Source organism: Pelobates fuscus, chromosome 2, assembly GCF_036172605.1.
Source record: "Pelobates fuscus isolate aPelFus1 chromosome 2, aPelFus1.pri, whole genome shotgun sequence".
NCBI classification, from domain to species: Eukaryota; Metazoa; Chordata; class Amphibia; order Anura; family Pelobatidae; genus Pelobates; species Pelobates fuscus.
The window spans coordinates 339,049,461-339,074,574 of NC_086318.1; positions in this window are offsets into that span (position 1 = coordinate 339,049,461).

The following is a 25,114-nucleotide window of genomic DNA, read 5'->3' on the forward strand; positions in this document are numbered from 1 at the left end:
AACCAAGGGTTTTTGCTGGGTCCTTTCCACTCACCACCTTTTACTTCTTGGAGAACCAATCCCATTGGGATTGTCACGGGGAAAAACTCACTTAAACCCAGGCTGATCATTGATTTATCCGCACCACATTCCTCCACAGTCCCCAGCTTAAATTCCCTCATACCATCGGAAGAGTTTTCACTGCATTACGCCACTATCGACCATGCCATTGGGGCTATCATTAAAGCAGGCACAGGGGCATGGTTAAGTAAAACGGATGTAGTGAACGCCTTCAAATTACTTCCTATGCACCCTACACTTTGGCACCTTCACGGCATTAAATGGGAAGGGTTATACTATTTTTTCACTCGCCTCACTTTTGGCTCTAAAAGCAACCCGCGTATTTTCGACACATTTGCAGAGGGCTTATGTTGGTTGTTACTCAATGTATGCAAATGTCCCTCAGTGATTCACTATTTAGACGATTTCCTCACAATTGAGAACAACACACTTCCACCCACAAGTTTAAGACACATGTTGGCATTATTCGAGTCACTTTCTATCCCAGTCTCCCCACACAAGACCCTGGGGCCTGACACTCAGATGCAATTTCTGGGGATACAACTAGACACAGTACACATGCAGGCTAGCCTCCCTCATGAGAAAATTGAGCGTATCCTGGCGAGCATTGACCATTACCTACAGCAAGGTTGTTGCACAAAAAAAGATCTACAATCATTGCTGGGATCGCTTAATTTTGCAATGAGAATCATTCCTCAGGGGAGATCATTTATTTCACATTTGCTGTCACTATTTCCACAATTTACCTCAGACACATCCTACATTTCATTAGAAACCACGCAACATCCGATTTGCGCATGTGGAGAATTTTCCTCACTTCTTGGAACGGGCGTGCCATGTTTATACCACCTCACTCAGACACTTCACCTACACTATGGACAGACGCTGCAGCAAACACAGGTTTCGCAGCCATATGGGGAGACCAATGGCTTGGGGTCCGTGGCCAACTGAGGTGAAAGCACTCACAAAATTCACAGAGACCTCAGCTTTATTTGAGTTGTACCCCATCGTGGCAGCGGCCGTTACCTGGGGCCACCAGTGGTCCGGTCACATGGTTTGGTGCTATTCTGACAATATGGCTACTTGCCATATTGTCAATAAAGGCCGGTCATCATCACTGGTAATTATGAGGCTCTTGAGATGACTCACATGGGTAGCAGCCACTTGTCAATTCTTTCTAACATGTATTCACGTTCCAGGGTGCACAAACATCAGTGCTGATCACTTGTCTCGATTTCGTTTTCAGGAATTCTTCACGACACTGCCCACTGCTTCCAGACGGGCAACACCAGCCCCACTTTTCACAGACATGATAATGGATTAAAAGCTTTGTTAAATCACGCACGTCACATTTCTCACCTGGCACTTTCTGTAAATACAAGAAACACTTACGACAGAGCATTTCACATATTCAGGAAATTTATCACTGATTTTCACATTCACGACATGTTCACGATAGAATCAATTTTGGGTTTCACTTCTTTTTGCCACATCAACCTAAAACTATCATTCAACACTATTAAATTATACCTCACGGGAATTCAACACCACATGCTTATTCAACAACCAAAAGCCACTAGTTTCCTGTCATCATATCAAATCAAGACAGTTCTTAGAGGCATTAAAAAATTAGACACACATGTCCCAGCAAAACGACTACCTATAGATAACCATATATTTCATGCACTAATCAACTTGTTAGATTCCTCCCCGTTTGAGCCCAGGACAAACATGGTCATAAAGACAGCCATATATCTAGCTTTTTATGGATTCCTCCGTCCCAACGAATTCACAACCAGGACTATTACGACCACTGATTACTTAAGAACCATGGACTTAGAGAAACATAACGACCATTACCTACTCATACTTAAACACTCAAAAACCAGCACCATGGGTCATACCGTTACGATCCCTTTGTACCCTACTCATAACAAATGGTGCCCGGTACAAAATGTTGACAATTATCTGCAATCACTCCACAAACAACCATTACAACCTTTGCTAGAACTGCACGGTAACGTTCTAACTACAGCAAGGTTTATGCTCTATGTAAGATTGCTGTTGACTAGACTCGGCTTGAACCCTAGTCAATTTTCAGGTCATTCTTTTCGAATCGGGGCAGCATCTACAGCCTCTGCTAACCACATACCTCCGCACATCATCAAAACAATGGGACGCTGGAAATCTTCCGCTTATACTCTCTATATACCCAATCCTGTTAAAGAATTAAGACTAGCTTTCTGTGACTTATCTAAATAAAGTTTGGTCAACGTATTATGTCTTATGGTATTTTATTTTGCCCACTTTTTACAGGCCTACTGCTCTGTCGGTTTCGGCACACCACAACCGACTAATTCCAACTAATTGGTATTTATGTTATTATATGTTATGATCTCATATACGGCTATATGGCCACGACCACAAATATAAAGGCTTGGCCTGTAGTTGTGGGAGGGGCTTGGTTTCCCTATAAAAGGGCTACCAATCCACTCTCACATTACCGTCAATGGTCTGGCGAGTCACCCCACCCGCCACTCCCTCTATTACAAACACCCTCTAAGGTGGGCCCACTTTTTACAGGCCTACTGCTCTGTCGGTTTCGGCACACCACAACCGACTAATTCCAACTAATTGGTATTTATGTTATTATATGTTATGATCTCATATACGGCTATATGGCCACGACCACAAATATATATAATATATATATATATATATATGTATATGTATGTGTGTGTGTGTATATAATTTTTTAAAGTTATTTTTATTTATATATAGGTGTGTGTGTGTATATATATAGTGATATATACGTATAAACTTATGTATGTGTATGTGTGTGTGTATATATATATATATATATATATATATATTCCCTGGCTAATCATGGCAGCATATACACATGGGTTAGCTCCTCCCCTACAGCCGATAGGACAGGAAAACCACCAAGGTTTTAAAAGGAGGCTCCATCCCTAAGGTCCTCAGTCTTTTTCCTGTCCTACAGCCCTTAGGACGTGAGCAATTTGCTCCCTTTACTTGCGGACATGTATGTTTTTTTTATCTTCATTACTTTATTTGCCTGTTTTACTGTAGTACTTTATGCAGTTGTGCTTTTATGCTGTGATGCATTTAAGCTTTGATATCTTTAAACTAGTGCATTATACAGCTGTACCTTATTTTTAAGATTGTGGTACATTATGCGGTTGTGCTTTACTAGGAAGCATTTAAGCTGTGTGGCATTTAAAACTGTTTCATTTAAATTTGCATTTAATACTGTTGCATGTAATACCGCAAGTCATTGGAAACTGCAGTGCATTTGAAGACTGATATATGTTAAAAACTGTGATACATTTTGGAAACTGTGTTACCTTTTATACCTTGAGGCCTTTAGACTGTGGTGCCTTTAAACTTAGATTTTATGCACCTGGTTGCCTTTTAACCCCTTAAGGACACATGACATGTGTGACATGTCATGATTCCCTTTTATTCCAGAAGTTTGGTCCTTAAGGGGTTAAACTTCCTTGCAGGCACTTTTGTTATCTATTTTGCTGCCCCTCGGTCCCAGTGATTTATTCCCGGTTCCCTGGGTGTTTAGGGGCCATGTAGGCTTCAGACAGAGTCCTCTCCCTGGTCTCTTAACAGCAAACACACTCGGAATAGGCCCACATGTGTGCAGTTTGTGCCTTATTGGGCCTAATACAGATGACTTGCATTGTGGGAATACAAGTTGTGGCAGCCATCTTGGATAAGGGCAATTGCCAGAAAGTTCCTAAAATAAAGGGAAAATTACAGTAAACATACCACACTTATTTGGTAAGTATTTGCAGGGTCCCCAGACATGGATAAGTGCTGTCTTCAGCCTGTTTTAACCCCTTAAGGACACATGACATGTGTGACATGTCATGATTCCCTTTTATTCCAGAAGTTTGGTCCTTAAGAGGTTAAAGCTGTTTTGCTGGTTTCTTATAGAATTTTACAGTGCACTTTTTTTTTCTTAATACTTTACCACAGGTTATATTTAGTTATTATTTGTCAAATGTCTGATTCTTCACCAGGATCTGGTTATGAGGAGAAAACAGTGGAAGGAATCGGTTATGCACTGACTTCCTCCAGAAGGTTGTCGCTTCAGCATGACCTATTACTGTGCAGTCTTATGACATGTGGGCAGGGCTTACAAAGTAAGTTCCAGAGGCCTTAGGGGTATGAAAAGAGACCAGGCTTTACCCTGTGGAGGAAGTTATTTCCAACCCCAGAACTACACTACCTAAGTTGCACACTTATGGATCATAGGTGGACGCAGACCTGTCCAAAATTTTACGCCTACCATTGCAGGAGGCCAGCCAGATGTGACTTCCGCTGCTGTTTCTACAAACATGAAATATGTGATTAAAGATCTAAAGGCTACTATGGAGAGAGATATCAAAAGCCAAGATTGAAGAGGCAGTCTGAAGTCTTCAGGTTACAACTGACTTCTTCACAGAAACGTCCCTAGATGTAACTAGGATATTCTCTGGATCAAATGGCTTTGTCTATAGCAACTAAGAAAGCATTATGGTTATGTTTCTAGGATGATGACTCATCCTCCAAGTCTGCCCTCTACACCATTCTATTTGAAAGGGTGGTGCTGTTTGGGAAACTTTGGATAATTCCATTGAAAAGGCGAATGAGGGCTGCAAGATATTGGTACCTCAGGACGGAAGTTCCAAGGAACCCAGCTCCTCATAGTCTGACCGGAGAACCTCCTGTGACCAGTATTTCTGAGATACATGGAGCTACTGGCCCTGCAGGGAATACTCCAGAGGTAATCCATGGCAGTTGGTAAACCTGCCTTTCAAGGTTCTAATGGAGCTATAAAGCAGTTGTTTTGCTCTTCAGCAATGAACATATCTCCTCCAGTAGTAGGAGCCTAATTTTTCTGATCACACATACCTGGGCTCGTCATACTCTGGAGGCTTGAGTGGTATTCATGGTCCAGATAGATATAGACTGGAGATTTTTTCTTCAGGCACAGGAGTCTCCATACCAACAGGAGTATTTAGACCACTGAATCAAAAGGTAAAGCACTGAAGGAAGAAGCCTTCTGGACGAAGAGGTGATTTTTTTTTTAGGTCTCAGAACAAGAGCAGTTCCAGGGACAAGTTTCGCCTCTCTTCTGGTGCTAAGAGGAAAAGCACATGAAAGGCTACACTGGACCTAAGAGGGGCCAACAAGGGGCCAACAAGAGGCTGAATGTCAGAGTCTTCGGGATGGAGTCAATCAGATCCATATCTCAAGCAATCTGGAAGGATAATTTCCTTACCTCTATATATCTCAAGGATGCTTACTTTCAGTTTCGGCATTAGCTCAGAAGAGAACTTCCATGTTAGTGCCCTACCATTTGGCCTCAATGCGGCCCCAATATTCTTTAAATGTGCTTATAGTGTTATTGAGAGTCCAGAACTCCACCTGGTTTCATTATCTGGAGGATCTACTTCTGATAGCCTTAGACCCTCAGAAGGCAGGCACACAGAGGTATATAGTTCTTTCATAACTCCTAAAGCTTGGCTGCTTGATGAATATCAAGAAAAGCAGGTTCAGACCAGCTCAGTGGTTGACATTCCCGAGTGGAAAATTCTATGCTCTGCTTTTCCCTATCTTGGGAACAGTTCCACAGATTGTAAAGGTTTTCTCTCCCGGTTTCTTCATTTCTGCTTGGTAACAGCAAGAAAATAGATGCTACTACTAGGAATCCTGGCTTCCACCAGCAGACTTGTCAGATGGGCCCAATTGCATCTCTGGATTCCTTACAGATCCTTCCTATCTTGGTCTAACAAGAGAAAGATTATTGGAGCCAGCCACTTACTATGTCCCCATCAGTGGAGTTACACCTTACCCTGGTAGCTGAAAGAGGGATTAGATCTCGGAGTTTCCAGTGAACAGAACCTCATTGGTCAATTATTAGCTTGAATTCCAGTTTTTATAAGATTGGTTGCAGTGTTTTGACCATGTTGCACAATATTTCCATTCATTTGTATGGAATTAAGAGTCATTTTCAAGGCTCTTCTTCACTTCAGAGGCTTGCTGAAGAACGAGTGGGTCCAAATTTGCTCAAATATCAATGCAACTGTATCCTATATCTATCAAGATGGGTTTCACAGATATGTATTGATGGAATTCCAGCCCATAATGATCAGGGCACAGAAGAACAACCAGGGGCTCAGAATACAATGGCTTTTTGCTGGAGCAGAATAACTGTGGACAAGGTGGATTGGCAACCATGTCCTGACGTATCCTCGGGGTTGACGCAGATTGTCTGATACCCTACATAGATCTGATGGCCATTTCTTGGAACTACCAGGTCCAGAGGTATTTTTTTACATTCTAGGACCAGAATGCTCCGGTTCAGGATACACTGACTCAAATTTAGAATTTTAGTCTGATGTACATATTTTCCTGTTTTTGACTTTCCTAAAAAGGCAATGCCAAAGGTGACCGTGGAAGACCATGGAAGACCGTGTCGACTCTAATTCCTATGATGAATAAGATGATTCTGGAACCTCCAAGCGAAATTCCAGTACGTCCAGACCTATTACAAGGCCCCATGACACACCAGGATCCTCAAGTTCTGGTCATGATGCGGGAGTCCATATTCGTATAGGTATCCCTGAGACGGTCATCGAGATCCTCTTACAATCCTATACAGGCTTTACTAAGCTTGACATGCTTTTGTCTGTTGGAATTACTCCTCGTTCAGGCCTTGAAAGGTTCTGTGTTATAACACTCTAGATGAGAACTTAGCTGCACTTTGCTTCATATAGGCATTGATTGAAATCATGCCTCCACTGAGTGTGGTAAAGCCAATATGTGACGTACCACTGGTCTCACGGGCCCTGACTGAACCATTATTCGAACCTTTAGAAGGAGCTTCCATGGTGGTACCCCAGCAAGGAAAATGGGTGAACTCCAGGCTTGATCCTGTGTACCCCCTTTTCACTACTTTTCAACAGATATGGTCGTCTTGCATTTGGCACCTGAAGATCCTGCCTATGGTAAATGCTTATCTATGTAATTCTCTACCTGTATTGAAGGGTACCGATTGAGCATTGATGCCCCTGCTGCTTTGCTTCATGTAAGCAACAATTGAACTCAAGTCTCCGCTGAGGGTGTTGAAACCAATATGTGACGTACCACTGGTCTCACAGACTCTGACTGAACTTCTAGCAGGAGCTTCCATGATGTTAGCCCAGACGTTGCTGTTGCTGGTGACTGGTACCTCAGCAAGGTGGATGTGTGCACTTAGCTGCACTTTGCTTCATATAGGCATTGATTGAAATCATGCCTCCACTGAGTGTGGTGAAGCCAATATGTGACGTACCACTGGTCTCACGGGCCCTGACTGAACCATTATTCAAACCTCTAGAAGGAGCTTCCATGGTGGTAGCACAGAAAGTGCTGGTGGCTGGTACCCCAGCAAGGAAAATGGGTGAACTCCAGGCTTGATCCTGTGTACCCCCATTCACTGAATTTCGACAGGATATGGTTGTCTTGCTGGTAGCACCAAAGATCCTGCCTAAAGTGAGAGCCTTTCAATGCCATTTTCTACCTGTACCAAAGGATTTGGGGCATTCTCCACTAGTGCTGTTACAGCATCTTGTGGGCTTCCATGGCAATGGTCTCTGCTGAAACTTTGTAAAGTTGGCATTTGGACCTCTTTGAACTAGTTTGTCCTGCATTACATATTGGACATTGAAGCAATTAATGAGGCACAATTTGGACGTCACGTCCGTTCTCTACCTGTGTTGGAGGGTATCAGGGCACTCTCCTCTCATGCTGTTGCAGCATCATGGGTTGCCATGGCAATGGTTTCTGCTGACACTTTTTGTAAGCTAGCATTTGAACCTCTTTAGACACGTTTGTCTGGCATTTCATACTGTTTGTTAAAACAGTCTATGATGCACAATTTGGTACTCAAGTACTTTACTCAGTTCATTCTTCTATCTATGTTGAATTATTCTGATTATTTGATTGGCTATTCTGTCCCTCCCTTTGTAAGCTTGGGTATTCCCCGTGTGTATATGCTGCCATGATTAGCCAGGAAAGTGGAAAATGTATTCATACTTACCGTAATTTTCTTTTCCTGGCTATTATTCATGGCAGCATATACTTCCCACCCATTAATGTCTCTATTTATGTACTGTAGAGCTTGTAAACTGACTGAGGACCTAAGGGATGGAGCCTCCTTTTAAAACATTTGTGGTTTTCATGTCCTATCGGCTGTAGGGGAGGAGCTAACCCATGTGTATATGCTGCCATGAATAATAGCCAAGAAAATAAAATTACGGTAAGTATGAATAAATTTTCCACTATTATTTAGTTCTACGTGTATTTTGAGATATATATATATATATATATATATATATATATATATATATATATATATATATAATATATGTTAAAATACAGTTGGAATCAAATTACATATATATATATATATATTATTATTATTTTTTTACGTATTTACATATTTTATATATATATATATATATATATATTTAATCAATATCATTCTACATGTATTTTGATATTAAAATATATATATATAAATATTAAAATACACTTAGACAGTGTATGTGTATTTATGTATATGTGTGTATATATATATATATATATATATATATATATATATGTGTATATGTATATATATATATATATATATATATATATATATACTTAGATCAGATCACATGGCCCAGGGGGTCCGAAGAGGAAAGAGGGGGACTCCCTGGGCTCCCAGGTAAGTCCCCAGACTGCGATCGCCAGCGACCGAGTAAGTACATAGGACGGTGGGGATGTGCTATGCCACCCCCCGGCGTTTAGAGCCAGGTCCCTAAGGACAGCATAGTACGCCCGCCGTCCTTAAGGGGTTCAAAAACATCTCAACGTAAAATTGGATAATAAAACGATTAGTAGATTAGATCTCCCTATAACTTTGACTGCGATCATTGAAGTTATTAATAAATCTCCAAAAGGCAAAAGCCCAGGACCAGATGGGCTGACAATAACCTATTATAGGATATTTCTAGAAGTGTTGGGTCCACATTTAGTCCAATTATTTAATTCACTTGATAAAGGGAAACATTTAACAAGACAGACACAGGAAGCACATATAATTGTAATACTAAAACCTGGGAAAGATAAAGAACTATGTGCCAGTTACAAGCCAATTTCATTATTAAACTGTGATGTTAAGATCTTGGCAAAGATAATTAGTGAGAGAATTAAAACTATATATTACCTAAGCTGATAGAGTCAGACCAAGTGGGATTTGTACCAAATAGGGAGGCAAGAGATACAACTACTAGAGCCCTTAATCTGATTTATGAGTTTAAAAGAGGAGGCATTATTACTTTCAACAGATGCTGATAAGGCATTCGACAGGGTGAATTGGTCATTCTTATTTGAAGTTATGGAATACATGGGATTTGGTCCAGTATAATTAAATGGATAAAAGCTTTATATCATTCACCAACAGCTAGGATACATATTAATGGATCATTATATAGACCGATTCCCCTGTCGAATGGAACACGTCAGGGATGCCCTCTTTCCTCTTTACTTTTTGTTTTGGTATTAGAACCTTTATTAAATCCTATAAGGAACAACCTAGATATAAGTGGATTGAATGCTGGGAAAAAAAAAATTACAAGATATCAGCTTTGCAGATTATTTACTTTTCTATGTAACCAATCCCTAAACATCATTGCCTAATATAATAAAAGAATGATCAGATTATGGAAAAATGTCAAACTATAAAATAAATCAATATAAGGTCCTTAACATATCAATTTTGGAAAATAACACCAGATTATTACAAGAAAAATTACAGATAAACTTAAATATTTGGGCATCTATATCTCTGATAACCTACAAAAACGTTATGGTTTAAATTATCTAAAAAGTTTGGGTGAAATTAAGTTGGATATTCAAAAATGGTCAAAACTATATAAATATTTCTTGGTTTGGCCATATTGGCCATATTAATACTATTAAATTAAACATCACGCCAAGAATAATGCACAGCATGCAAACCCTTCCAATAGAAATTCCTCAAAAGTTTATTTTTTTATATACCGTATATACTCGAGTATAAGCCGACCCGAATATAAGCCGAGGCCCCTAATTTTACCCCAAAAAACTGGGAAAACTTATTGACTCGAGTATAAGACTAGGGTGGGAAATGCAGCAGCTACTGGTAAATTTCTAAATAAAATTAGATCCTAAAAAATATATATTAATTGAATATTTATTTACAGTGTGTGTATAATGAGTGCAGCGTGTGTATGAGTGCAGAGTGTGTGTGTGTATGAATGCAGTGTGTGTGTATGAATGCAGTGTGTGTGTATGAATGCAGTGTGTGTATGAATGCAGTGTGTGTATGAATGCAGTGTGTGTATGAGTGCAGTGTGTGTATGAGTGCAGTGTGTGTATGAGTGCAGTGTGTGTGTGTATGAGTGCAGTGTGTGTGTGTATGAATGCAGTGTGTGTGTGTGTGTATGAATGCAGTGTGTATGAATGCAGTGTGTGTGTGTGTGTGTGTATGAATGCAGTGTGTATGAATGCAGTGTGTGTGTATGAATGCAGTGTGTGTGTGTATGAGTGCTGTGTGTGTATGAGTGCTGTGTGTGTATGAGTGCTGTGTGTGTGAATGCAGTGTGTGTGTATGAATGCAGTGTGTGTATATGAGTGCAGTGTGTGTGTGTGTGTGTGTTGCAGAGCTTTGGTGGGGGGTGGGCAATGTTATTATTTTTTTAAATTATTTTCCTTTTTTTATTATTATTTCTTCTTATTATTATTTATTTAATTTAATTATTTTTTTATTTTATTATTATTATTATTATTATTTTTTTTTATTTTTTTTTCGTCCCCTCTCCCTGCATGATATATGGCAGGGAGGGGGGGCTCTCCTTCCCTGGTGGTCCAGTGGCATTGGCAGTTCAGTGGGGGGGAGGAGGGGGGCTGGCAGAGATGTTACTTACCTTTCCTGCAGCTCCTGTCAGCTCTCTCCTCCTCCGCGCCGTCCGGTCAGCTCTTCTGTCAGCTCACACTGTAAATCTCGCGAGACTGGGAGCTGACCGAGGTGCTGAACGGACGGCGCGGAGGAGGAGGGAGCCGACAGGAGCTGCAGGAAAGGTAAGAAACCGCTCTGCAGCCCCCAAAGCCCCTGTCTGTATTATGGCAATGCAAATTGCCATAATACAGACTATTGACTCGAGTATAAGCCGAGTTGGGGTTTTTCAGCACAAAAAATGTGCTGAAAAACTCGGCTTATACTCGACTATATACGGTATATAAAAAAAATAATTAGGAAATTCATATGGCAAGGTAAAAGGGCACATTTGGGACATACTTACCAAACCAGACCGAAGAACAGAGAAGGTCTAGGCCTTCACGATCTATTTTATTTTAAGTCAATACATTTGTCCTGAGTAGTAACCTGGAGTAAATCATGGGTCGAATTATAACAAAGAGCTCTTAACAATTATTAATGTAATTAAATCTTTGGATGAGCTGGCGATGAATTGGGACCCTTGGGACTCCATAACATACCATTATCTATATATACATATTTAAATTCTCTTACTATCAGATCGATTAACCCCTTAACGCAGTTACGGCGTTCTATGCCGTTGTGTATATATATATGTATGTATGTGTGTGTGTGTATATGTATATATATATATATATATATATATATATATATATATATATATATATATATATATATATATTGTGTATAATTACAACAATAAATAAAATAATCAAATATATAAAATGAAAATAATTATATATACATATGTAATTTCATTCTAACTGTATTTTGTTATTAATATATATATTAGTAACAAAATACACATAGAATGACATTCTCTCTCTCTCTCTCTCTCTCTCTCTCTCTCTCTCTCTCTATATATATATATATATATATATATATATATATATATATATATATATATACAGGGAGTGCAGAATTATTAGGCAAATTAGTATTTTGACCACATCATCCTCTTTATGCATGTTGTCTTACTCCAAGCTGTATAGGCTCAAAAGCCTACTACCAATTAAGCATATTAGGTGATGTGCATCTCTGTAATGAGAAGGGGTGTGGTCTAATGACATCAACACCCTATATCAGGTGTGCATAATTATTAGGCAACTTCCTTTCCTTTGGCAAAATGGGTCAAAAGAAGGACTTGACAGGCTCAGAAAAGTCAAAAATAGTGAGATATCTTGCAGAGGGATGCAGCACTCTTAAAATTGCAAAGCTTCTGAAGCGTGATCATCGAACAATCAAGCGTTTCATTCAAAATAGTCAACAGGGTCGCAAGAAGCGTGTGGAAACACCAAGGCGCAAAATAACTGCCCATGAACTGAGAAAAGTCAAGCGTGCAGCTGCCAAGATGCCACTTGCCACCAGTTTGGCCATATTTCAGAGCTGGAGTGCCCAAAAGCACAAGGTGTGCAATACTCAGAGACATGGCCAAGGTAAGAAAGGCTGAAAGACGACCACCACTGAACAAGACACACAAGCTGAAACGTCAAGACTGGGCCAAGAAATATCTCAAGGCTGATTTTTCTAAGGTTTTATGGACTGATGAAATGAGAGTGAGTCTTGATGGGCCAGATGGATGGGCCCGTGGCTGGATTGGTAAAGGGCAGAGAGCTCCAGTCCGACTCAGACGCCAGCAAGGTGGAGGTGGAGTACTGGTTTGGGCTGGTATCATCAAAGATGAGCTTGTGGGGCCTTTTCGGGTTGAGGATGGAGTCAAGCTCAACTCCCAGTCCTACTGCCAGTTTCTGGAAGACACCTTCTTCAAGCAGTGGTACAGGAAGAAGTCTGCATCCTTCAAGAAAAACATGATTTTCATGCAGGACAATGCTCCATCACACGCGTCCAAGTACTCCACAGCGTGGCTGGCAAGAAAGGGTATAAAAGAAGAAAATCTAATGACATGGCCTCCTTGTTCACCTGATCTGAACCCCATTGAGAACCTGTGGTCCATAATCAAATGTGAGATTTACAAGGAGGGAAAACGGTACACCTCTCTGAACAGTGTCTGGGAGGCTGTGGTTGCTTCTGCACGCAATGTTGATGGTGAACTGATCAAAACACTGACAGAATCCATGGATGGCAGGCTTTTGAGTGTCCTTGCAAAGAAAGGTGGCTATATTGGTCACTGATTTGTTTTTGTTTTGTTTTTGAATGTCAGAAATGTATATTTGTGAATGTTGAGATGTTATATTGGTTTCACTGGTAAAAATAAATAATTGAAATGGGTATATATTTGTTTTTTGTTAACCCCTTAACACCGCAGCCAAATGTACAAGTTGTGAACGAAACAAAACGTAAACAAAACCTGGCATTTGCGCTATATGTCTGTCCAACCGTAATTCACCTCTTTCATATTAAATGCACCCCCCCTTATTATATATCATTTTATTCAGGGGAAACAGGGCTTTCATTTAATATCAAATATTTAGCTATGAAACATAATTTAATATGAAAAAAATGGGAGAAAATAAGATTTTTTTTGATTTTTTTCGTTCTACATGACATTTTAACTGTTAATGTCATAATACTGTTTGCTTTTACTGCAATAAAATACACATATTTGTATTCAGCAAAGTCTCACGTGTAAAACAGTACCCCCTATGTACAGGTTTTATGGTGTTTTGGGAAGTTACAGGGTCAAATATAGCGTGTTACATTTGAAATTGAAATTCGCCAGATTGGTTACGTTGCCTTTGAGACTGTATAGTAGCCCAGGAAATAAATTTACACCCATAATGGCATACCATTTGCAATAGTAGACGACCCAAGGTATTGCAAATAAGCGATGTCCAGTCTTTTTTAGTAGCCATTTCGTCACAAACACTGGCCAAAGTTAGCGTTCGTATTTGTTTGTGTGTGAAAAATGCAAAAAACGCCAATTTTGGCCAGTGTTTGTGACTAAGTGGCTACTAAAAAAGACTGGACATACCCCATTTGCAATACCTTTGGTTGTCTACTATTGCAAATGGTATGCCATCATAGGGGTAATTTTCATTCTTGGGCTACCATAGGGTCATAAAGGCAACGTAAGCAATCTGGCGAATTTTAATGTGAAAAAAATTAAACACAAGCATTATATTTGACGCTGTCATTTTTGAAAACACCATAAAACCTGTACATGAGGGGTACTGTTGTACTCAGGAGACTTCGCTGAACACAAATATTTGTGTTTCAAAACAGTAAAAAGTATTGCAGCAATAATATCGTCCCTGTAAGTGCTGTTTGTGCGTGAAAAATGCAAAAAACGTCACTTTTACTGGCGATATCATGGTTGTAATACATTTTACTGTTTTGAAACACTAATATTTGTGTTCAGCGAAGTCTCCCGAGTAAAACAGTACCCCCCATGTACAGGTTTTATGGTGTCTTGGAAAGTTATAGGGTTAAATATAGTGCTAGCAAATTAAATTCCCTATACTTTCGGCATGGGTGGTCAGGCAGGTCCCGCTAATTGTAATTAATTAGGATACCTAATTATGTAAAATTATTACATAAATATATGTGTAGAATTAATATATGTATATATATACATATGTGTATATATACGTATATATATATATATATTTTTTTTAATATTTTTATTTATATATAGGTATATATATAGTGATATATACGTATATATTTATGTATATAGATATATATATTATTTCGTTCTACGTGTATTTTGATATAAATATATATATATTAATATCACAATACAGTTAGAACGAAATAAAACACATCTATATATTTTTTAATATTTTATTTTTAATTATTTATTTTATTTTATTTTTTTACGTATTTACATTTTTTTTTTTTATATTATTTATAAATATATATATAACAATAATTATATATATATATTTAATCAGTATCAGTCTACGTGTAATTTGATATTAATATATATATATATATATATATATATATTAATATTTAAATACACGTCGTGTATGTGTAAATGTGTGTGTATGTGTGTATATATATATATATATACTTAGATCATATATATATAATATATATGATCTAAGTATATTTTATTTGTAACTGTCATTTTTTTTATTTCTTTTTTTAACTAATATTTTATTTTTATTACAGGACAGGGGGCAGAGACAGTGTCAGCCAGTGATTTCACATCACTGGCTGACACACAGGATCAGTGATCACAGTGACTGCCTGTCACTGTGATCACCTCCTGCAGATTGGGTAATTGACCACAGGGGGGAGTGCCTGGGTGGTACAAGCACTCCCCCCTTCCAATCTGCAGGGGGATCACTGTGCCAGTTACATGTGTCAGCCAATAGGCTGACACATGTAACACTGATCGCAGTGACAGGCTGTCACTGCGATCAGAGCGCTCTGAGATCGCAGTGACAGCCTGTCACTGCGATCAGAGAGCTCTGAGATCGCAGTGACAGCCTGTCACTGCGATCTCAGACTTAGCAGATCGCGGTCACTGACCCCAGGGGGACTGCCTGGGGGGCCAGGTAAGTCCCCCGACCGCGATCTGCAGAAGGGGAAAGCCGCCGGCCGCATGTGTCAGCCGATTTGAAATCGGCTGACACATGCTGAATACTGGTCGCAGTGAAAGCCTGTCACTGCGATCAGAGACTGCAGATCGCGGTCACCGGCCACAGGGGGGGTTGCCTGGGGGGGCAGGCATCCCCCCCGACCACGATCTGCAGCGGGCGATTAGCGCCGGCCACGTGGGCGGCCATTATGGCGAGGACGTACTATTACGCCCGCCGGCGTTTAGAGCCGGTTCCTGCAGGGCGTAATAGTACGTCCTCCGGATTTAAGGGGTTAAGTTGCCTAATAATTATGCACAGTAATAGTCACCTGCACACACAGATATCCCCCTAAAATAGCTAAAACTAAAAACAAACTAAAAACTACTTCCAAAAATATTCAGCTTTGATATTAATGAGTTTTTTTGGGTTCATTGAGAACATGGTTGTTGTTCAATAATAAAATTAATCCTCAAAAATACAACTTGCCTAATAATTCTGCACTCCCTGTATACAGTATAAATATATATAATTACATAAGTATAGACGTAGAATTTAAATATATATATATATATATATATATATATGTATATAAAAATTCTATGTATATTTAAGTAATCTTTTAACATAATTATGTTATTTTATGAATTAAAATTTGATTGACGTGCCTGACAACCTAGGCAGAAAGTGCAGAGAATTTAATTTGCATAAAACCTATACATGAGGCATACAGGTTTACTTGGGGGACTTCGCTGAACACAAATATTAGTGTTTCAAAATGGTAAATTGTATTACAACAATTATATTTTCAGTAAAGGTGCCGTTTGCATTTTTCACACACAAGCAGCACTTTTACTGACGATATTATTGTTCTAATACGCTTTACTTTTTTAAAACACTAATGTTTGTGTTAAGTGAAGTCTCCTAAGTATAACAGTACCCTTTATGTACAGGTTTTATGGTGTTTTGGAAAGTTAGAGAGTCATATATAAGGCTTGCGTTTCATTTTTTTTCACATTGAAATTTGCCAGTTTGGTAATGTTGCCTTTGAGAGTGTTAGAGGAAGTTAGAGTATGAGAATTACCCCCATGATTGCATACCATTTTCAAAAGTAGATAACCCAAGATATTGCAAATGGGGTATGTCCAGTTATTTGTAGGACCCCCCTTAGTCACAAACACACCTGAACTACTTTCAAGTAGTGATGTACCGAACTGTTAGCTGGCGAATAGTTCGTGGCGAACATAGCGTGTTCGCGTTCGCTGCGGCGGGCGAACACATGCGCGGTTCGATCCGCCCCCTATTCGTCATCATTGAGTAAACTTTGACCCTGTGCCACACGGTCAGCAGACACATTCCAGCAAATTAGCAGCAGACCCTCCCTTCCAGACCCTCCCACCTCCTGTACAGCATCCATTTTAGATTCATTCTGAAGCTGCATTCTAAGATAGAGGAGGGAAAGTGTAGCTGCTGCTCATATGATAGGGAAATTGATAGCTAGGCTAGGGTATTCAGTGTCCACTACAGTCCTGAAGGACTCATCTGATCTCTGCTGTAAGGACAGCACCCCAAAAAGCCCTTTTTAGGGCTAGAACATCAGTCTGCTTTTTTTTTCCTGTGTAATGTAATTGTAGTTGCCTGCCTGCCAGCTTCTGTGTCAGGCTCACCGTGGATACTGTGCCCAGTGCCACCACTCATATCTGGTGTCACAATAGCTTAAGCTTACATTTAAAAAAAAATCATTTTTTTCACTGTAATAGATTGAATAGCAGTTAGTTGTCTGCAAGCGTCTGGGTGTCAGGCCTTCAGCGTGTACTCTGCCAACCTCTGCCAGTGTACTTCGCCACTTATATCTGGTGTCACTATAGCGTGCCTTTAAAAAGAAAAAAAAGTTTTTCACTGTAAGCTAATAGCAGTTAGTTGTCTGCAAGCGTCTGGGTGTCAGGCCTTCAGCGTGTACTCTGCCAACCTCTGCCAGTGTACTTTGCCACTCATATCTGGTGTCACAATAGCGTGCCTTTAAAAAGAAAAAAGTTTTTCACTGTAAGCTAATAGCAGTCAGTGTCCCTCAAGCGGGTGTCAGGCATTCAGCGTGTACTCTGCCAACCTCTGCAAGTGCACATTGCCACTCATATCTGGTGTCACTATAGCGTGCATTTAAAACCAAAAAAAACCTTTCCACTGTTATAGATTGAATAGCAGTTAGTTGTCTTCAAGCGGGTGTCAAGCCTACAGCGTGTACTCTGCCAACCTCTGCCAGTGCACATTGCCACTCATATCTGGTCTCACAGTAGCTTGCAAGCATAGTACCACTAATCCAAAAAAAAAATGACAGGCAGAGGCAGGCCACCCCGCAGGGGCCATTGTGGTTGTGGTGCTGTGATTCCCTTTTGCCCTAGAATAATGCCTAGTTTTCAGAGGCCACGTACCCTGAACTTGAAAAGTTCTGAGGACATAGTTGACTGGCTAACACAGGACACCCAATCTTCTACAGCTTCCGCTCGGAACCTTGACGCACCATCCTCCTCCAGCTTAGCTTCGGGCACCTCTCAAGATACCACTCACCCGCCTGCCGCCACCACCAACACTAGCACCACAGCCGCTTCACTTGGTATGTCAGAGGAGTTATTTACACATCCGTTTAAAGAAATGAGTGATGCGCAACCATTATTGCCAGAGGATGTAGATAACAGGGATATGTCTCAGGCAGGCAGCATTACACACATGGACGTACGGTGTGATGATGATGATGTGGTACCCGCTGCTGCTTCCTTTGCTGAGTTGTCAGATACAAGTGAAGCGGTTGATGATGACGATGCGTCCATGGATGTCACGTGGGTGCCCGCTCGGCAAGAAGAAGAACAGGGCGAAAGTTCAGATGGGGAGACAGAGAGGAGGAGGAGACGAGTTGGAAGCAGGGGGAGGTCATCGCAAGGAGCTAGTGGCACAGTCAGACAGCATGCATCGGCACCCGGGGTCAGCCCGACAGCACGCCAATCAACACATGCTGTGTCCACAAACAGAATGCCGTCATTGCAGAGCTCAGCAGTGTGGCATTTTTTTTGTGTGTCTGCCTCTGACAATAGCGATGCCATTTGCAACCTGTGCCAAAAGAAAGAGTCGTGGGATGTCCAACACCCACCTAGGTACAACTGCTTTGCGTAGGCACATGATCGCACATCACAAACGCCTATGGGATCAACACATGAGTACAAGCAGCACACAAACTCAAAGCCAGCATCTTCAGCCACGTTAACCACTGCTGTCCTCCTTGCCCCCTCTCAACCATCCGCCACTCCGTCTCTCGCCTTGAGCAGTTCCCGCTCATCTGCCAACAGTCAGGTGTCTGTCAAGGACATGTTTGAGCGTAAGAAGCCAATGTCAGAAAGTCACCCCCTTGCCCAGCGTCTGACAGCTGGCTTGTCTGAACTATTAGCCCGCCAGCTTTTACCATACAAGCTGGTGGAGTCTGAGGCGTTCAAAAAATTTGTGGCTATTGGGATACCGCAGTGGAAGGTACTCGGACGAAATTTCTTTGCACAAAAGGCAATCCCCAACCTGTACTCGATTGTGCAAAAGGAAGTAATGGCATGTCTGGCACACAGTGTTGGGGCAAGGGTCCATCTGACCACTGATACCTGGTCTGCAAAGCATGGTCAGGGCAGGTATATCACCTACACTGCGCATTGGGTAAACCTGCTGACGGCTGCCAAGCATGGAATGTGTGGCTCTGCAGAGGAGTTGGTGACACCGCTACGACTTGCAGGCAGGCCTGCTGCCACCTCCTCTACTCCTTCTACTCAATCCTCTTCCATAACCTCCTCGGCTGAGTCCTCTTCTGCTGCTGCGTCTTGCTCCACATCAACGGCACCCCCCCAGCTCCCCAGGTAATATTCCACATCCCAGATACGGCAGTGTCACGCTGTCTTGGGTTTGACTTGCTTGAAAGCAGAGAGTCACACCGCACAAGCACTCCTGTCCGCCCTGAATGCACAGGTGGAAAAGTGTCTGACTCTGCAGCAACTGGATATCGGCAAAGTGGTTTGTGACAACGGAACAAATTTGTTGGCGGCATTGAAGTTGGGCAAGTTGACACATGTGCCGTGCATGGCACATGTGTCTAATCTGATCGTACAACGCTTTGTGCATAAGTACACAGGCTTACAGGACGTCCTGAAGCAGGCCAGGAAGGTGTGTGGCCATTTCAGGCGTTCTTTCACGGCCATGGCGCACTTTGCAGATATCCAGCGGCGAAAAACATGCCAGTGAGGCACTTGATTTGCGACAGCCCGACACGTTGGAATTCAAAACTCCTAATGTTCGACCGCCTGCTCCAACAAGAAAAAGCTGTTAATGACTATTTGTATGACCGGGGTGCTAGGATAGCCTCTGGGGAGCTGGGAATTTGTTTGCCACGTTACTGGACGTTCATGCGCAATGCCTGTAGGCTCATGCGTCCTTTTGAGGAGGTGACAAACCTAGTCAGTCGCACCGAAGGCACCATCAGCGACATCATACCATTTGTTTTCTTCCTGGAGCATGCCCTGCGAAGAGTGCTGTATCAGGCCGTAGATGAGCGTGAAGAGGAAGAGGAAGAGTTTTGGTCACCATCACCACCAGCCTTATCAGCATTGCTTGCTGGACCTGCGGCAACGTTGGAAGAGGATTGTGAGGAAGAGGAGTCAGAGGAGGAATGTGGCTTTAAGGAGGAGAAGGAAGACCAACCACAACAGGCATCCCAGGGTGCTCGTTCTCACCCATCTGTTACCCGTGGTGTTGTACGTGGCTGGGGGGAAGAACATACCTTCAGTGATATCACTGAGGACGAGGAACGGGACATGAGTAGCTCGGCATCCAACCTTGTGCAAATGGGGTCTTTCATGCTGTCGTGCCTGTGAAGGCACCATTGTATAAAAAGGGTGAAGGAGAACGACCTGTACTGGGTGTCCACGCTACCAGACCCCTGGTATAAGCAGAAAGTGGCGGAAATGTTAACAAATTACAACAAGTCGGAAAGGATGCAGTATTTGCAAAATAAATTAAAAAGTATGCTTTACACAGCGTATAAGGGTTATGTCACAGCACAACGGGAATCTAACAGGGGAAGAGGTGAAAGTCATCCTCCTCCTCCCACGACCACGCCGGCAAGGACAGGACGCTTTACAGATGTGTTGTTGATGGAAGACATGCAGAGCTTTTTAAGTCCTACGCATCGCCACAGCCCTTTGGGATCCACCCTCAGAGAACGACTCGACCGACAGGTAGCAGACTACCTCGCCTTAACTGCAGATATCGAAACTCTGAGGAGCGATGAACCCCTTGACTACTGCGTGTGCAGGCTTGACCTGTGGCCTGACGTATCCCAATTTGCGATAGAACTTCTGGCCTGCCCCGCTTCAAGTGTCCTGTCAGAAAGGACCTTCAGTGCAGCAGGTGGTATTGTCACTGAGAAGAGAAGTCGCCTAGGTCAAAAAAGTCTAGATTACCTCACCTTTATTAAGATGAATGAGGGATGGATCCCGAAGGGACTGACAGTGGGCGATACATTCGACTAAAAAAGGCCTGATGAGATGAGCTGCCTTCGTCTAAAAATGGTCCACACGCTGCTGTATTTTAGCTCTGAATGACGTTTGACTTGCGTGACTTATCCGCCACCAACTAGGGTTTAAGCCGCAATGTTTTAGGGCACTTTCTGCCTGGGAAACAAACATCAATTTTTCTGGCCGCTGCTACAGCAGCGGCTGCAACAATACCTAATTTTTCAGGCATGTGTACATGCCTAATTTTTCGGACCTCTGGTGCTGCACTGTGGCTTCAAAAACCAAACCAAAAAAAAGGCACATAACAGGGATTAAACTGATAGGAGTGGTGTGTTAAGTAGTACTATTCCTATCTGGTGGCACATTAGAGTGCACGCGCAGTGCCCCAAATTTGAAGTAGGAGGACCGACCAAGCATCTTTTTACATCTCCCGCTTCCTAAAATCGATGCCATATACACGTCCCCTGATAGGGAGCCAGCTCGTTATTCTCTTGGGCGCCAGCTCGTTATTCTCTTTTTCACTTCACTAGGGACACTTTACTGCACTATGGGCACTTAGACCCACTCTTTGTCTTGCACAGTGTTATTCCTAGCCAGCATCTGTGATGGGAAATCAGGCAGTCATCTAAACGTTTAGATTGAGCTTTAGCTTAGAACACCCTTGAAGGTGTTTAAGGAGATTAGGGCTAGTTTAGAGGATTCTTCTTAGACCTCTCTGAGTCTTTATAGCCCTTCTACATATCCAGCATTTCTGGAAACTAGCTAAGAGAAAGGGTGGCTGTGTGTCTGTGATACATTTAACTTTATATCACCTTATTGACACTTTATCACTCCGGTCTCCATACTCTCTGCCTATACCCATCTATTTAGAGGGAATTTACTTGCCCCTGGCAATATTATATAATAGTTAATAGTATTACCATTATTACACAATTAGCCACTATAGGGGAATGAGTATAGTATCCCTTTGTTATTTATAAATGATACAATAAAGACTTTTGTCCATTACTGAATTTACTTTAACAAAGGGTACTAACTTAAAAGTATTAGGAAGCATTACTCTGCTTTCCCTTTCTCCCTCTATTATACACCTATGCTCACTAGGATTTGTAGGTATCACTTTATTATAGTTGTCTAACCTTTTCCTATGCCTGTTTTAGATCTCCTTCTTGGGAGATTTTTTCTTTTTTCAGTTTATTAGCATACTTTCGGGGACCCTTGGTGTTGTACGTGACTGGGTGGAGGAAGAGACCTTCAATGACATCAGTGAGGACAAGGAACGGACATGGTTAGCTTGGTATCCAACCTTGTGCAAATGGGGAGTTTGCGGTTGTGCAAATGGACTGTTTGCTGTTGTTTGCGGTGCGTTAAATGGGGAGTTTGGTCTGTCACTGTGAAGCGGGCGTAACCCTTACACTACCTGATCGATACATCATACAGTAGGTCCCCCCCCTCATTATTTTTATGGCCCCCACCCACCGCTCATGGGTGGGGGCGGGCGGGAGGACAGTAGGTCTCCCCATTGTGATTTATGGCCCCCAACCACCGCACAGGGGTGGGGGCCGGGGGGGAGGACAGTAGCCCCCACCCCTTATCCTTATTTACTGAATATTCCCCTGTATAACAATGTTTGGCATTTAGTGAATATTCGCTATTCTGCTCTGTGTCAGTGTGTATCAGGGGCTCTGAGGACAGGTGTCAATCCATATCTGCCAAGTGACCCTATGTAGGGGGAACTGTCCCTATTCTGCTGTGTGTCAGTGTGTATCAGGGTCCCTGAGGACAGGTGTCAATCCATATCTGCCAAGTGACCCTATGTAGGGGGAACAGTCCCTATTCTGCTCTGTGTCAGTGTGTATCAGGGATCATTAGGACAGGTGTCAATCCATATCTGCCAAGTGATCCTATGTAGGGGGAACAGTCCCTATTCTGCTCTGTGTCAGTGTGTATCATGGTCTCTGAGGACAGGTGTCAATCCATATCTGCCAAGTGACCCTATGTAGGGGGGACAGTCTCTATTCTGCTCTGTGTCAGTGTGTATCATGGTCTCTGAGGACAGGTGTCAATCCATATCTGCCAAGTGACCCTATGTAGGGGGAACAGTCCCTATTCTGCTCTGTGTTAGTGTGTATCAGGGATCTTTAGGATAGGTGTCAATCCATATCTGCCAAGTGACCCTATGTAGGGGGAACAGTCCCTATTCTGCTCTGTGTCAGTGTGTATCAGGGGCTCTGAGGACAGGTGTCAATCCAAATGTCTAGGTGTCAATATGTCATATGTCAGGTGTCAATCCATATCCATTGTGATTTAGGAATGTTAGGTGATTTCTGCCCTTTATGGATTAAAACCAGACTCTGCATCAAATGTGTAATTTTCCATGGGAGTTTTGCCATGGATCCCCCTCCGGCATGCCACAGTCCAGGTGTTAGTCCCCTTGAAACAACTTTTCCATCACAATTGTGGCCAGAAAGAGTCCCTGTGGGTTTTAAAATTCGCCTGCCCATTGAAGTCAATGGCGGTTCGCCCGGTTCACCGGTTTGCGAACGTTTGCGGAAGTTCGCGTCCGCCGTTCGTGAAACGAAAATTTTGTGTTCGCGACATCACTATTGGAGACCATTCAAACACTATTTTCACTCCCAGTCTAGCAATGGAGCCTTAGGCCATCAATGAGCTGTGTTCCTGAACACTAGACTTGGTTGTCCTTAGTGGCTTACCTTACCCGTGAAGGGTGCCTTGCACACTTAGTTCAAAGATGAAGACTGAAAATGGCAAGCACTTGATGTCACATACCTTGGGCTTAGTAAGATAAAACAAAACACATTGTACCGTGGTGTTATCCTCAACCTGAATGAGGTTGAGGATGGCATTCTGGAACAATGTCTATCTTGGCTCTTGGCATAGATGGAGAGCATTATGCTGAGATTTCACCTAAGGGCACAGCTGCAGTGGGCAAGATGAATAGGGATTAATACTTATGGATTTTACACTTATGAATCTTATCATCCAGTAATTGACGCTATAATTTCTGATGCCTTTTCTTTATAAATAAAGAACAGCTTCTTGTGTGTGTGTGTGTTTATTTTTGTTTTGTTTTATAAACTTATTCTGAATTAATTTTTTAGTTATATCTTAATATACACAAAACAAAAATGTTGTAGTGCACTCAAAGAGTGTGAAGGATCTGTCAATCCATATTTGAAAATTAAATAAAAAGAGAAGTACTTGTTCAAGTGAATGTGGGGGCAGAGGTACACTATTGCGTTAGCAATAACGTATTCCTAAAACTATACTGTTCTTTTTATTTATAATGGGAGTGAGAAAAAAAAAATGTGTTAGTTCGTCTTTAAACACGGTAGGTGATTTTGCTGAAAGTAGCAAAGATTATTACTGTTGGTTCATCAAATGATTAAATTGCAAATACATTTTACAACAAAACAGACAGAAAAATAAAGATTTATGGGACTGAATATACATAGGCCTACTTTAGATAAGATCAATAAATATTGATTAATGCAATGTCATCTTGAAAGTGAAGACATTCAATTTGAAGGATTAGTAGAAGGGAAATTAAATGTTTTATTAAAGAGTTTAAAAATAAATCTTTTGAATCACATTAATAAGAGATCGATACTCATTGAGAGAACTTGAAATTCAGATTTTTTTTTTAAATACTACACAAACACAGATACATATGTATACAGGAAACATAGTGGTGAACAAAAATCCAGTGATTAACAAACATTTCCAGATTCACGAGATGGTATTGTATTTCCTTAGAACACAATGTTGTTTATTCACTAAACTATAGTGAACTGAAAACTGATTTACAAAAAGCAAAAATAGTGGACGTGAAACAGTTCTGACTTCGCTATATTCACTGCTATTCTAGTCTAAATTTTGCAATTCACGGGGCTTTTCACTAAAGTCCAATTACCTTACCG